The 12,599-nt window shown below is 35.5% G+C and overlaps 1 protein-coding gene and 1 long non-coding RNA gene across 2 annotated transcripts in view; one reads left to right on the top strand and one right to left on the bottom strand.

Annotated features, from left to right (window-relative positions):
• The window catches only part of LOC134670675 (dynein axonemal heavy chain 1-like), a 101,390-nt gene that overhangs the window by 25,014 nt on the left and 63,777 nt on the right, over positions 1 to 12,599 (bottom strand). The window lies entirely within an intron of this gene.
• On the top strand, positions 6,489 to 11,000 carry LOC134670510 (uncharacterized). Its single transcript, XR_010099073.1, has 6 exons — positions 6,489 to 7,242; positions 7,647 to 7,768; positions 8,132 to 8,241; positions 8,476 to 8,559; positions 9,032 to 9,164; positions 10,736 to 11,000. It is a non-coding gene; the product is annotated as an uncharacterized LOC134670510 (long non-coding RNA).

The raw sequence follows: 12,599 nt of genomic DNA, 5'->3' as shown, positions 1-12,599 counted from the left end.
ATTATACGCAAGTGTAGTCCCTACGAGAAGCTGTAAAGTTCAGCGAGCGATTCTGAGAATTGCAACCTATAGGCTCGTGTAGTGTGTAGCTCCCCCTTCTGCGCTCGCAAGCTAGGATGCAGAAAGTAAGCCGGCCCTATTCCGTGTATATAAATCGATCAGTATCCTAGCACACGCACGCACCAATCACAAGGGAAACTCTGCCGCAACAAAGACTAAGTGTAATATCAGTCACGACAGAAGCCTCACCCCGCAACCAGCACTAGCATGACCAAGAGCACCGAAACATATAAATATATTTAATAGGAGACCTAGTTTCAATTACTGCCGACTTCAGTAGGCAGGGATCACTCCCAATGACGCACACGTGACGTCCCTACATCCATCTAAACAGTTGGACCTTGAGACTAGTGAGATATCTCATCTCTTATGTTGATATAAAAGAGATGCCAAGTCCTCTCAAACTTGGAGCAAAAGACTCCTAACCATCCAATCCTTTGGCACCGTTAGGCGGAGTGAATGATTAGCAGGACACACTGTCAGTCCAAACAATGATCTGGCTTTAAAATCGTTAAGATACCCCATAGAAAATACTAAAATAATTAAATTACTACGACATTAAACTTACTTATCTGAAAAGTGAAATTCCCTAAACACTGTCATCCATATTTAACGTTACGAGAAATTCTTCCCGTAAAATCAAACACAAACACAATTCCAAGCACCAGCCATGCAACGACATTGTCCCTGCATAACGTAATGGCACTTAGAACACACAATGTAGGAAACTTCACAATAAACTAAAATCCCAAACATGGCAGTAAAGAAACTCCACAATAGTCTATGCCTAGCGTTACGACGATATTGTCCCCGCAAAACCAAACACAGACACAAATTCTAAGTTTAAATTTACCAGGATAATTCCAAGTAAAAACAAACACATAGAAAAAGTAGCAGAGTAACTTCACTTACCAATATTACGTTACACCCGAAAACCAGAGTCACTGCTAGTCCGATGGTTGAAGAATGAATGATCCCGAGCCGACGGTCCGCTCCGCCTTTTATACCCCTTTTTTAGCGACGTACCGGCGACCTATGCGACACATTGGCGACTAAACGGTGACATACTTGCGACATACTAGCGTCTTGCGACATACTAGCGTCCTAATAGTGACATGCCGGCGACAAGTTGCGACGTATTGGCGACCTATTAGGGATAGGCGACGTATTGGCGACCTATTAGTGACATATGACTGGGGTCATATTGGCGACATAGTAGCGACATAGTAGCGACATATTGGCGACATAGTAGCGACATATTGGCGACATAGTAGCGACATACTGGCGACATAGTAGCGACATACTGGCGACATAGTAGCGACATACTAGCGACATAAGGGCGACACAACAGCGACATAATAGAGTCATTCATTACTAGAGGCAAGGGTCATAACAGCGACATATTGGCGACATAACGGCGACATAATAAAGATAAACATTATTCCAAAAGTACCAGGATACCAGAACTGCGGAAGAGGTCGTTTCCCTCGAAACCTATTAATGACATGCAACCGACAACAGGTGACTTATTAAGAAAACGTTTACCAAAAGTACCAGGGTACCAGAACTGAGGAAGAAGCTATTAGCCTTGTGGCAAGTAACGACGTTTGATTCTAGAAGAAAGATTATAAGATACAGATTGTTTTACTAAACCATATGCCCTAAATTTTAAGGTTCACTTTCTCTTACTTCAGATCAAAAATCATATCCCTTTCTCTCACACAGTTTAGAGAAAGACGAAGCTATTTTCATTGATATTTACACACACATAGACGTTAGCCGTGTAGTCAGTTTGAACAGACTAAACAATAATAAAAGGGAACGTTCGAATACTCTCCGCGCGCGAATTTTTAAACATTATTTTACTTTGGATTTTTTTTACTTTGTTTATTTGGACGTAGTTTAGGGTAAAAGATCCAACCCACAAAAATCAGTTATTAAAATTTGAACTTTCTGTCAACAAATTTTAGAGGATGGATCTTTTACGCCAAACTACGTCCATTTGTAAGTTGAAATAAGGATTAATTAAAATAAAAATAAAAAAACATGTGTAAGTAATAAACCTTAGAATCACGTGCATCAAGTTTCAATCGTTAGAATATTAGATGGAATTATGAGTGAAATATGCGTCTGAAGAGGACATCAGTACTACAAGGTGTTTCTTTCTATTTTCTGCGTTTTGTAATGAAAAATAAGGCCAATACTAGGTAATAGGCATACGACTAGTCACAGTTCGCCCCCGATTTAAGTGTTTTATGAATTACTACAGTAATTTGTAAAAGACTTCAATCTACTCTAGATTAGTCGGATATATCCCCCCTTTTCTAAACGCGTGGTGTGTGTCTCAATACTAAGTGACCGCTAGTGACTCAACTCTGAAATCAGCTCATCAGAATTCCGTCAATGACCCGTGACAGCTTTTTCCCCAGTCACCTCGCTCCACCAAAGATATTAGGTTGTGAATCTAATAGGTTACGAGTTAACCCGTTCTTGCCAGCTCAACCCGGCCGCCTCGAGTATTACTCCTGTCTCTACCCGAACTGGGCCGCACACTTCCGTAGAAGAGCATCTGCTGAGACAGCAAAAACTCCTCAAGCAAAACGAAGAGACCTTTAATTCTTATAAGTACGAAGCTTTCAAGTTCCATCGCCAAAATTCGAACCAATTTCATTGCCTTATCACCCTCAATCACGTTTTCTTGGCGCGTGTCTCATACTTGAATAAAATATACCGACTTTAAGTTTGTTTGGGTGTTTTTTTTTTTTTTAATATATAAACAAACTTAAAATTGACATAAGTAGGTAAGTACCTCAGCATGGTACAGTAAAAATATTTTTATTTGAACCTAAAATTATTTAACCAAGGACAATAATCATATATAATTGTATCTAATTAACCTCTTGAAAAGAGCCTCGTCCTTTTAGACGCTCCCGGCCCTCAGAATATGTCGAGTGTCAGATATATCTCATCCAAAATGAGTGTGTGGATTTCGTAAGGGTCTTATTACCTTGTGTAGTATTAGCCATAAAAACCTACCCATGTGAATGGGTCGAAATTTTAGCCTACCGATAAGGTTTTTGCTGGCTAATTGAGTATCCCCGTCCCTCCCCAGTTTGTTCCCCTGCAAATACCGACAAATCTAGTTTGATTACCCTCCAGCTTTTGTCTATCTGTATCAATCCAATCTTTCCAATAACAGTACATACGTCCACTTAGCATCGGTCATCTCATATCATACATTCCTTTCATTAATCACCACAAACTCATAACTATAAACACTCAATGCACACACGTTTTCATTCCTCCTCTATTACACTTTCACACTGATTTCTACAGACAGCCAACGCCCCGATTAGTAATCAAAATGAGATAAAAAAAAAATTATATGTATGATCATATGTTTGTTTGGAAAAAAAAAAAACTTACTCATTTTGTCCTGGCCCCATGCTAGCCCAACATTTCTAGAGGATTCCCTAATGATTTTAAAATCCCTCAATTTTGAAATTAATTATTTTATTTTCTGTTCATATAATTTTTTTTTATAGTAATTACTAGTTGAAAGTACCTTGACTAAGTATTAAATTTTTATGACACGCACATAAAGAAAATTTTACATCTTTGCTGTTAAATTTTATAAAGACGCTTCACGATTAATTTCCCTACCTCTCGCTCACTAATTCGTTCAACGCGCAACATCGACAATCTACTATGCAAAACCAACGCGAAAGTACACAGACAAAGAAGAGACGAACTCGAAACTCGTTTAATAAATTCGCTGTCAAACACTGGCAGTCCACGCGGCTGCTTGTAATGTAGAATTATCGATTTATCAGGAGTCCATAACCGTACATTATATGTCAGTTAACTCTGATCACACTACCCCATCACCAAGCAAAGCCACCAAGCAAAACTATACATAAAAACATGACCCTAAAACTATAATGCGATTCATAAATTTATAATCAGTAATGCAATTAAACCCATAATTATTGTCTCTACTTGTACTTTGCCTTTATATAACTAGCTCATACCAGCCAAAATAATGCAAACATGCTCACAAATAAATAAACAAAAGAAAAACTATATGACATTTATAATGTATCGAAAATATTTTAACACGCCTATTTACACCATAAAGCACACACCATTGGACTTATAGTACCTATAAAAAAAAATCCCGAATCATAACATGATTAGACATGGTATTCAAATCACTATTGTGAGACCTACTGAATTGTTTATGCACTGTTAGTGTTTAGAAATGGAGGTTTAGGCACTCCGAGACATGTCGCGCGAGTGATTTAAAAAAAAACGTATGTAACATCTAGGCAATTTTTTTTTTAAACCTAAGTACCTAGGTGTTCCTAATACAAATACAAATGCATTATAAAGGTTAGGTAGGTAATAAGCCCACCTTAGATATAGAGTAAGTAGGTAAATATTTATCTAAACATTGCGCAACAATTTATTTGTGTAAATAATAAAAAAAACTACTGCATCATACGTTTATTCATAACTCCAATTTATTTTATAACGCTACTCGTAAGTACATAACCAAAATAAATTTTATTTATACATAGTTTTTAAGAATTTTGTAAGACAAACAGATCATAAGACTAAAATAAATTAAATTAAATGAAGTTCTACAAGGATCCTAAATATATGAATAAACTTGTAAAATATGTGTAATGAATTAAAATCAATAAAAAAAAACTAAAATAAAAATAAGAATTTATTTTGCTCACCGGGATTCGAACCCAATACTCATTTAGGTATTTTCACATTAGTCCACCTTAAAATCCACTAGACCACCGGAGAGTTACAAGAAATGACAAATTTAACAATGACTATCATAGCAAAGTGTTTTATTGTATTGTTTTATTTTTCAAGTGTTTTACGCACAAAATGACCAACAAAAGAATTTTATTTATCACATAAAAACCATAACATATAAAGAAAATACCTATATATGTACCTATGAACAAATTATCATGGAATTTATTGAAACCGTGTTACTATTGTTACTAGCCGAATTCCGTCTAGAAAAATCAAGAAAGCATGTGATTATAGTCATATTGAAACACTTGAAAGATCTGAACGTCAATTTAGTCCTTTTATATAATGTAAACAAGCTATAATGCGTTTTATATACTAATAAATCCTAAAAATTGTTAAAATAGACTTGCCAAATTTTTCTACTCACGTGTTTATTTGTTGAATGCACATTCCTTGCAAATGGACACTATTTCCACCATTTTATTAGTCACTATTACACTACACTAATGCACACAATAACAGTTTTCACATAATTTTAACTACATTTTCTTTCCGCTAATCGTGTTTTGTTTACAAAATGCACTCATACACCTCATGTTCCTTGTGATTGCAAAATGAGAATAATGGGCCGTGGTGCACTCCCTGAAGATCCATTTATTTCTTTTGCCACTGTCCTTGACCCGTGCAATCAGCAGTTCAATCATTGAGGCTTTGTCTTTAACACGCAGGATAACGTGTTTCGGTGGTATATAAGATACTTTCTTCCTGTGTTTTTGAATGACTCCTGGTTTCCTGGTCGAACAGTTGCATGAACGCTTTAGCTAGCTGTAGCAAGTCATCGTTGTCACATTCAGCAATCGCCACAAATTTGGATGTAGTCGTCGTAGTTGTTTAGCAACTTTTTGCTCGCGTAGAATTGCAAAATTCTCCAAATCTCGTCACACGCGCACATAAATAATCACAAATTGCACTCATTTTCACCTATTTTGAATCAAACAATACTACACTTTCTCACAAAATAATAACTTATTGGTAAATACCATGTAAAATCGCTCTTTGTTTATTTTGCGCGTTCACCGCCCGACTGAATTGTCAAAATTTGACGTAAACATGAGAGCTATAGATAGATTTTGAGACTACTAACGACATCTATATTTCATGATAAAAAACATCCGAAAGAATTAAAACTGAAATTTGCCTACAGATGGAGACAATGTTTAGAATTGATTTTGTTTAAATAATCCCAAATTGGTCATAATTATTTTATTTCTTTGTCTATGACGATGACTCCGTATCAATCTGTGTTTATAAAGAAATATAATAGCAATCTATCTCTAATTATCGTCAATAATAAAGTAGCCAACACACTATCGCACCGCACCAAGGTCACTGAGGGAAGCACCCACAAGCAAGAGGAAGAAAGCGATATCTCTTTCTCCCTCCCACCCACGGGTACGTCCCTAAACGACCCCGGCGCGGCGCGACAGCGCGTCAGCCACTTAAATAAGTTCGATCGTGTAAACAAGTTTTTACGCATAGTCAAATCTAATAACTAATTTACAATCGCGGACAACTGGCGAGCGAGCCATGAACCGATACACGACACGAGAGTGTAAACAGGTGCGCGTGCGCCCGTGCAATGCGACAAAATCAAGAACCACGTTCTATCCTCCTGGCAACATACCAAGCACAATCTTCACAATTTGGTCGGGTTCTAAGTACGACTTAGTAAAGAAATATTCCGATAGATGGCGTAAACAACTGGATTTGGAAAACTATTCTAGACTATATTATAAACGTTCGACCGGTTAGTGAAATAAGAGTGAAACGAAATTTTATCTTTGGTAAATTTTATCTGTCATTTCTCAACTCAAGATCCGCCATTTATGTTTATTTTTTTTTCTTCGAAACGTAATTAATTTATTCTTAACACAAGCAAACTAATCGTGATGATAATTATTAAAATTGCCTCAGTTACCAGTGATATTCTAATCAAATACCAAAAACATATGATAATTGCCTAGAACATGCTCTAAACCAAATTGAAACGTCATTTTGAATAGAAGCCATAACTTTTGATTCACATTTGTTTTTCCTATGGTAAAATATCATGACGCTGGCTTTAACTGATCTAGCGAGTAAAGAATGCCTCCAAGAATGCCCTATGGTTTCCAAAATATAGCCCCTTGAAGAATTACTACAAAATGAACGTGAAAATTCTCTTTCGTCGCCTCATGGCTGACCTTTTCTCAGTTTGCGTCGTCTATTTTCCTATGAACATAGTGCTCATAACTATGACCTAGTGTTTGAACTATCTGGTACAAAGGATATGTAATGTAATGAGTCTAGCTGTCGATACAACGAGTGAAATGGGCCTAAATGTGGAAACTGTTGCATCAAACAAAGGTAAGATCTTATTCTTGTTCTTTCATTAAACAAATAACTGCTATTTAAAACTGTTTGTCTTATTAGAATATCGACCAGCGGAAAGTAACTGACCACAAATTGACCTATCTATCATTAAATCTGCTTTCTATTCGGTCTCATCGAAGACAGACAAACATTGAGGTTTCCCTAATTTTATTTCATTATGCTTGTAATGTTTGTACCTAATGTACTGAGTTGCCTTATTTTTATTCTTTGTTCATAACCACATTTATTTTTGAAAACTGAAAGCAATGAAAGTAAAAATCTGTAGTAAAAATGACAAGTTGATTTTTTTTTATATACTATGTTTCTAATGTAATATCAGTTCTTCTCTACATGCTTCCTATTGCAATAAGATTTACAAACTATATTTGATTTTTCAGCAATCTGACTACTCTATTAGAATGAACCCCGGTATGTGTAATTGTTACTGAAGAAAAAGAAAATGAAATTACACTGTGAGCACCCCATTGCTGGTTTTGATAAATCCTAAGAACTGTGAAACGTAAGTATGACCTTTCTGTTACTAGACATCTACTCTCTGATTCGTCCTTACTGCTTTTGAATTTAAAAACGGTTGTCGCTCTAAAAAAAAACATGACCCGGACCAATTTTTTCTGAAATACTATCCTTTTGTATTTGAAAGTGTAATATATTATAAAAATCATAATTATATGTTAACGTCAGCTAAAAATAAACAGAATTTCTTATGTGGTAATGAAAATTTCGTTAGTAAAATGCATTTTCTCTTAAAAATAATCCCGCAGTCTTCCGGTAAATTTGATACATTATGTGAACTTAACCCTAGAGCAGTCATAAACATTCCTCGTTTTGCAATAAATCTTACAATATATGCTCTTATTTTCAGTAACCGAAACCAACTCTGATGATGGCTTGCCAAAAACCTCTACGTCAGCGAGCGGAGCAAATTCCATTGATGCCCTCATGGGTTCTTCCGAGACTTTCTACAGTCCCCTAGTAAGTATAACATCTATGCTACTAGAAAGCTACTGGAACATATACATATGTACCTAGGAAAACGAACTTAGAAAATTTTTCATCACTCTCAATAATAATTTAATTGATTTTATTTTTATCTTGACTGTGAAGACCCTACCTGTGGTAAATAATAAACATTTTTAATCACACATATAAATAGGTTTTCTTAAATATACCCTACTTTAGCTAACTTTTATAATTTATCAATTCCAGCATTCCCGGAGAACGGGCATCGCTCCGCAGTAACAATATGCCTGTCTTCGATGTACATCTACAGACTGTCTCCAATTATGACAGGTATTTTATTTCATTATATAAATACCAAAGTTTTTATAAGCTATAAAAACTCTTCACTTATGTCTGACGCTAATATTTAAAAAAAAATGAATGAAGAGGTTTCTGGTGAAAGAACGGAGATATGAAAAATGACATTAGCCTTACATATGTTATTCTAATTTTTGACAACTATGTAACTTAATCTAGCTTATTTGTGAATTAACTTTACGATAATGTGCCCTGTAAGGCAAAGATTCTCAAACTTTTTTATTTTTTTATTTTTTTATTTCGAAGAATTTAAGTACTGCCTTGTCTACTTTTGTGAAACCTAATATTGCCCATGAATGTGTTTATTAATAAAATAATGACGCGCCCCCTTGAATGAATGACTGTTGACCTTTTTCCAATAAAACTGTCTAAAATGAATAAACTCACGAGCCACTCATTCTATTCATTTTCTATTTTTTTCTAATACTTATCTATTTATTTCCAGGCTACCAAAGACCTCTGAGTTTAATACTTCAAGAATCCTGTTCAATGGCCGTATCTCAAGAATTTTCTGCTAAGGTCGCTCTAATCTTCAATGGATACAAGAAAGAAAATAGCAATCGTTTTGCAGAGCTTAGGTACTAGCGTGCTAGCTTAACCAACTATGTATTACTTAATAGCAATCAGAATACTATTGAAAAGTACCGTCAGCAGTACTGTACGGTAATCCTAAGTCAACAGGCTACCCTTCATACTACAAAATGTATTTGTATGCACACTGTTCGTCCGACTAATTGGCGCGTTGCATTTCTCAATTGATTTTCATGAAATTATTTGAGTGGTTTTGATATTGACAATGAGACTCACAAGGCATCTCACAGGAGCCCTTATAGATAATGGTAATAACTATAACAGTGACCTATACATAACTCCGCTCTGTCCTCGATAAATGTTGTGATTATTAGGGTTACGTACTGCAAAGTATGTAGATAAATGCTCATACATATGTGTATGTTCTACTTATGTTCCAATAGTGATTGTATGATATACTATTACTGTTTTCTGAAACTAAATATCCTAACATAAGTAGTAAATACCTGTTTGTTAGGCGTACACGCCCAGACCATTGTTCATACATACATATAATATGCTTATTCTATAGTAGCACATATGTGTGATGTACACATACACCAATCAAACTAAGCTTATTCCTAACATGTGTAATTGTCATTCAGACCCATACGTGAGACAAATAAAACCTGATAGAATTATCTGTTTCTTACTTCTACTCTATGATTGACAGGCCTATGCAGGACCGTCAAATGATATATGTATTCTATTATCTGATTGTAACTTAACTAGCTTTTTATAATGATAGCTCATCAGTAAACAATACATGTAACAAAAATGGAACTTAGATGTTATGTCATATGAGTATCTAGCTATTTTTTTTATGATATAGAAGGCAAAATAACAGACAAATTACCCGGTGGTGAATGATTACCGTTCCCTCGCAAACCCAGAGAAGTTGCAAGTGCGTGGTAGGCATTTAAGATGGGAGAATAAGAAAGTTGCAAAATTCTCCCCCAGTGGCTTAGTATTCCTGCGTGTAAATGAACAATTACACGCCCCCATAATTTTACAACTAAAGTATATCCTAGTAATACGCCCCCTGTTCTTTAATATTTCAAGAAAGACTACGTGAAATGAACAATTTCACGCCCCCATGATTTTTCGACTAAGGTATATCTACTTACACACTAGATATCTTATCTGACCACATCCTAGGCTAACTTAGGTAAACTAATCTTATCTCTAGACTATAGTAATAACCTCCTAACCCAAACTAAAATAGACCTGCCTTCTAATGCTGCCTGGCAAAAACGCGTCTACCAAGAATAATTGCGTTTCCATGGTCATTGACATCATTTGTTGATCTAAGTACGTATTTATCTATACAAGTATGTACTCGCCGCCTAGTACCAAAGTTTGTACTGTACAAACTTTGCCTAGCCCGAGGCCAATTTGATATGTGAATGATTGTCCCTAGAATATTTATTTATTTATTTCATAGTTATTAGTGGTACCTGCGATGAAACTAATTGAATCTATGGCGCGAAAAGTAAACCTGATTGTATTCGCTTAAAATAAGCGTTTTAAGTGCTAAAATTATACTATATGGCTTTAATTTTGTTACTTTATTTTCCAGAAAACAAAGACGCAAGAAGATGGTTCTAAAATAGATATTAGTGAAGACACATCTTAACTCAGGAATGTGAAGAAGAATCCCTAATTACGGCGAGCATAGTAAAAAATGTAGTACCAAACTCGTCAAGAGATGGCGCCACTTCCGAGATAGAACGCGCCAACGATGTGTCGACGTAGAATCATGAGGCCCGAGATGCTAGTTATCGATCGATTTTGAATGTCAGAATATTAGTGCTAGGTTGGATGCACAAGTGCATACCCCTGCTGAAGCTACAGTTTTACGATACGCACAAATTATCAGTAAACTGTACATAGTGTTGTAATAAATAAGCCAACGGAGATAATTACGTTGTTTTCTCCTACGGAAAGTAACCCTTTTTACTTATTTTTCTATGTGTAAATAGTAATTATGGAATAATAAACTTAATGTTTCATGACTTTTATTTAAGACCTTTCTACGTGTACATACTAAATATTGAATAATAAAATTAATGCTTTCTGACTTTTATTTATAACCATAGTAAAAGCTGAGTCCAAATTAAGTGTACCCATTCCAATTTCACGCCAACAAAATGCCTTTATGGCTAAAAGGCTATTTTCTATTATTTATTTTTAAAACCTCGGTATCCAAAATGAACCTAAAAGGTGCATTTTATTTTAGATCCTTTGGACACGGAACCATGTAGCCTGAAGAAGGCTACTTTTACATAGATATACCTAACAAACCGGTGTAACCCAGGTAAACTACATCCTGTGTCACGTTTCACCAAAATGTCACTCCCCCCCTCGATACTTACTTAAATACTTACTTACTTAACCATAATATAATATAAACCCCCTTTAGATTTTACCCCTAAAATATGGCCATGTGATCGTCTAGCTAGAAGTTAGGACCCCTCGACGCGAACCGCGGTAACCTCAAATTCTTTAATGAGTATCAACTAAAATTTGGACTCAAGTTTTATTTATTATTCCCTAGGTTTTACTAACAGTTATTTATGATAATAAAATCATTAATTATGAAAGTAAGAAACAATTTAAGGAAAATCGAGTTATAGAAATGGGATAATTCAATAAAATTTATTAGTGTTAATATAAATGAAGTTGTAAGTTTACTACACTGTATGTATTTAAGTATTGCAGCATATAAGATGATTTAAATATATAAAAATGTTGTTGGTAAAATCCTGCTACGCCTATTAAGTTCCCGGGATAACATAGAAGTAGCACTCCTGAGGTAAGCTCATTTACACCCTAAGATTTCAAGGATAATTACAGTTAACTATCAACTTCTAAACGATGTGTGATTTATTCACACGTGCTACCCCGTATGCCCGATACAGGTCTGGGAACTCCTAGTCCAGTCAACAAGGTTAGTCGGAACACCTACCCTACCATTTTAGCCGGAAGGGCTATGACCAGCACTTCGTAAACTAAGCGCACCTAGATGACTATGAAAAGAAGTGCCAAAGTATCCATCGTCATCATGATTACTTATCTTTTTATATTCAAAAAGCTAGGGATGCTAATCCCTTAATCCCATTCCCCAGAGCTGATAATCTAGACAGAATTCCTAGTTCTCTAGATGTATAAACGAAGCACCGAGTTTATTTACTAATTATTATATTGATTGAAACTGAAATATCAAGAAGAGCATTATTTCACTCAACTTTCCCAATGGACTACTCTTGTCTTGCCAAAGGGGTCCCTAAAACAGAACTAATCTTCGATCCTTCCATCTCAGACCAGCCTGTACTCCTAAACCCTGCTTGATATTTAAGTATTGATTATGAAATACCATGAAAACCTGATTGAACCACTCAGTACCTCGCTCCTACACCAGACAACCAGAAATAAAATATTAA

This window comes from Cydia fagiglandana, chromosome 14, assembly GCF_963556715.1.
Source record: "Cydia fagiglandana chromosome 14, ilCydFagi1.1, whole genome shotgun sequence".
Taxonomy (NCBI): Eukaryota; Metazoa; Arthropoda; class Insecta; order Lepidoptera; family Tortricidae; genus Cydia; species Cydia fagiglandana.
The sequence above is the reverse complement of the archived record's forward strand: the minus strand, read 5'-3'. Positions and strand labels throughout refer to the sequence as shown.